A 4,218-nucleotide genomic window follows, 5' to 3' on the forward strand; every position below is an offset into this window, starting at 1 on the left:
ACTCTTTCAACAGTGCAGTTTTCTTTGTCAGTGCCAAGATGAAGTGGCCAGACCGTAGTGGAGTTCCAAGGACAGGTGCAACCGCGTTGTGAAGGGCGTGCTTCACTACTGCTGGATAAGCTTGCCTGACCTGTATTTTTTCCCTTCAGTAATGGGAAACTTTTGTTGGGAACTCTGTAGAAAATAAAATATCAAATTGCTTTTTCAAAGAAAACTCTCCTTTTTCTGTGTGGTATTCATATCTTTCAGAGAACATCTTCCCTGCACTCAGCACTCTGTAACTGTGTCCTGTGTCCAGTGCTCATTCCCAAAGCCCCTTGCAGAGTTTGTCCCTACAGACAGAGGCGCACAGAGGCCGGGGGGTGTGTGCTGTTAGTTTGAGGTGGGTCTGTGAGCACATATTCTGATCCCAGTAAAGCCGTGTCCTAAAGCTTCATGGGCTGATCTCCCTGCAGCACCGTCGTAGGGTAGGGCTGAGACATCTGGCACTGAGTGGAGCGCAGGTGGAGTGGATCCTGAGCAGGAGATGAGGCAACATCCACATACGGGTGAGGTGAGTGGGGAGTGAGGGGAGTTCCCTTTTTGTAGCGAGCTTCTGCAGGGTAGCGGCCGGTTCCAGGGAGTCTCTGAAGCAGTGATGGTGAGAGCATCTTGCAGCAGCTGGAGGAAGCCCCTGGGTGCATCTGGAGATGGCTCATGGCTCAAGGAAGGGGCTGAGGGATGAGCCGTGTGCCGGGAAGTGGCGCAGGAGAGGGGAGCAGCGCACGTGAACAGGTGGGGGAGCGTGGGGGTGCAGGGAAGATACAGCTCGGACTGGAGGAAGAGCTTGGAGGTTTCTTTTATGGATATGAACATGCAAAGCAGGGAGCGAGGTGGATTATAAGCACTATAGTTACTCGGGCAGGTCAGCCAGGACTCAGGGGAGGGACCAGCTTTCCTGAGCACCAAAAGTTCCAATTAATTGCCTGTCTCAGGAGCAGTCTAGAGGAGTTTCTACTTTGGGGCTGGGCTACAAAGGAAGGCACCTGAAACCACTGTGGGAAGCTTACTGCTATAATCAGACAGTAGTTTACACTGAGTTTTTAACTACTAAACCCACTGAGTTTTGTTTTCTCTGTTCACAAACCCTGCTGGTACTTGTTAAACTCACTTTCTAAGTTATGCATTGCTCGATAAACCCTTGCCTCTTTCCCTTATCCTAGAGGAATGATTGGTCTTGCCTTGGAAGCAAGAGAATGTCCCGGTGTGTGTGCTTTTGCCATTTTTTTCCCTCCAGCTTATCTTTGAGCCTTACTTGGTGCTGTGTGTGATTTTTGTCAGCACTGGGGGAAGGGCACAACCTGCCATAATATACACCTGTCTCCTCCTCTATGCAAAAGGATGTGTTTTAACAAATGTGATGTTGCCCGGTGCCACCTGCAGAGCTCTCTGGCTGCCTGAGCCCTTTTTCCTTTTGCTTTTCTTTTATGGCTGTAATTGGCAGCTGGATAATTTTAGAAGAGCTGTTAAGTTCCTTGCCTGTGTAAATGTGCTGGTAATACCAGGGAGGGAAATGCTTGAAGCAGTAGGGATAACTTGGCTACGAGCAGAATTTCTGAAGGAAGAATAACAGTAAGGGGAAGCAAATAGCAAGCGTCCAAGAACTTGGCTGTTTTGAACACATCAGAGTTTTATTACCACGTGTTGTTTCGCACAGTGTGGTGAGCGGATGGTTTTGGGGAACAGATTTGGAGGAAATTCAGTGTTATTTTTTTCTTTAGTGGCAGTGAATACATTTGATAAGCCGTGGGGTCCTGTGATTCAGTTGTTCTAAATTAGGTAATTCTCTCAATGAGCAATTAGAGTTGTTATACAGGGATTTTCCTGTCAACTAATTGTTTCCTAATTTCTTTTCAAGCTCTTCTACAAACTCTCCACCGGTGTGCTTCACTGCACTTGCCGTGGGGGCTGGAGTGAGAAGCAGCTGGAGGTGTTTGCTCTCTGCTCGGTCCCCGCCTTGCCCTCGCTTCCCTGGGACTCCAGGTAATCACAGCTCCCCTTGGCTTTTCCAGGACCCTTGCTGAAGGGTTTCTAAGTGTGGCCCTGAGATTTTCTGGAGCTGGAATTGATTGCTGTTTCAGAGCACTTCTCACTGGGCAGTCTGTGTTTTAACACTTGCCAGGGCAGGATAATTGCAGCAGAAGAAAGCCAAGGCAGCTCAGAGCCTGGTCTAGGCAGGCCCAGGCCTCTGGCAAGCCCAAGGCTCTCTGCTTGGTTGTTGATTGTGCCAGTTCTGGTCCCTCACTGTCTGCTCAGGGCTTGTTCCTCACTGTTCAGCTGCAAATGAGAGGGGAGCCAGAGGCAGCAAATGCCCCTGCTGCTGGGGCTGCAGTGTCTGCGGTGCCTGGGGGCTGGGCAGGACTTGGCCCTGCTGCCTGCATGCTCTGCAGTGGCCAGGGAGGGATCCCAGAGGTCACCCCCTGCGTGCTGTGCTGCACAGCAGAGGTTGGGCAGCGCTTGCCTGCTGCCTGAGCCCGGGGGAGGCCCTGGTGGGGCTGAGGGGCTGCTGCTCTCTGGGGGTCTCTGGGCTTGCCTTGGAATCCCAAAGCCTCTGCCTGCATGGAGGGAGACAAAGGTGACTCTAAATTGGTTTATTGTTGAGTGTTTTGGTGCTGAGTGACCGCTTTTGGCTTGTTCTGTGTCCATTCCCAGCCTCAGTCAGGGCTTCCTGTGGAGCGTTGGTGCTGCTGCCGCCAGGAGAGAGAAATCCTTTGGGAAGCTGGGATACAAACAGCAACTTTATGACTTGCTCAGCTTGTTATAGGTAAGAGCAGGTTTTAGGGAAGAAAGGCCTGTAGGGAGTACTCGGAAGAGAAGGGGAAAGCCAGGAGCCTTTGACTTCCCCAGTGCACTTCATCGTCTCGTACTCCTCTCTGTCAGCACAGGGCAAATCACTGACTTGGGTCCAGCTCTGCCAACACCTCGGGGTGTGAGCAGCCAAAGGCAACAGGCTCAAGCCCTGCTAGCCATGCTGGTCCTGGTCCTGCCAATCTGGGGTTCCCGGGCACTCCCTGTGAAATGGTACCATGACAATAATTTTGTACTGGAAGGGGAAAGGAGCTGTGTCTGTGAGAGTTCAGCTGTCCATAACAAAAGCTTTCTGCTTTCTCAGTCAGTAACGTCTTTGAATGTCTTGCAGTGTGCAGGAATGCCTGGCCTCAAAAACTCACCAGCTGAGTGTGAGAGGCTTCTTTGCGGAGCTGTTTTCAGGCAGCCCAATTGGCCCCCCGGCAGGGACGCTGCACCTGCTCTCCCGTGGTTCCCAGGGATCTCTGGGCCTTCATGCCGGCACCGAGATGTTCTCGGGAAGGCCCTCAGATCCCCGGAGCGGTCTGGGACACGGGCAAGATGCCCCTGCATTTCAGGAGCAGATTGGGCCCCCCTGGAGGGACAGTGCTTTTGCCGTCCCCCGGGCTCGGGGCCTCGGAGGACTCCGGCGTGCACCGAAAGGGTTCTTTAGGGAGCTCCTCCGAGTACCCCAAGCTGGGGAGCTCAAAGCAAGGTCCCTGGAATGGATTCAGGCATTCCTGAGAGTATCAGAGGTGGAGCTGTCTGTCCTGGCCATGCAGCTCTGGAATGGACTGTAATTGGGTTATAAAAGTGGTGCTCTAACGGCAAAAGGAACGTGGGATTGGAATTAAGGAATGAGTGGTGATGGTACCATTGACTGTTTTCTTTTGACTGTCATTGTAAGAGCTACAGGAGTGCAAGGTGTGGGTTCTAATCCCCACCATTTGGTTTGCACATGTGTAAGTCAGACACAGGTCCAACTTCCTGAGTCCTTAACACAACAGAGGGGGAACTAAGGGATGTCACTGTTAAGGTTTGTGGCATGACAGAGGTTAAACTGGGCAAACAGTGAGTAATTCCTCACAATGTTTGTTTGCAAGCTCCCCTAAACCTCTGCTAGGAAGAGATTTCCTGGAAAAGTTGAGACAGAAATGAAATTGAAAACCGAGGATATTGAGATTGTACTTCCTGAAACAAAATGTGTGAGAGCAGCAGCTCTTTTTGTACAGGAAGTAACTCCAGTCAGCAACACTGTCCCGACTGAAGTGGCAGATGCAGTTGTTCCTGTGGTGCGGACCAGTGGAAGACAGCTGTGGCCTGTGAATGGCCAGGTTAGACAGTTGTCAAACGGTAACAGAAGTGACTCTCCAGGTAACCCAATATAAATAT

The sequence above is a fragment of the Empidonax traillii genome, unplaced genomic scaffold (assembly GCF_003031625.1).
Source record: "Empidonax traillii isolate 1590-97213 ecotype Southwest subspecies unplaced genomic scaffold, ASM303162v1 scaffold1429:size110221, whole genome shotgun sequence".
In the NCBI taxonomy this organism is placed as follows: domain Eukaryota; kingdom Metazoa; phylum Chordata; class Aves; order Passeriformes; family Tyrannidae; genus Empidonax; species Empidonax traillii.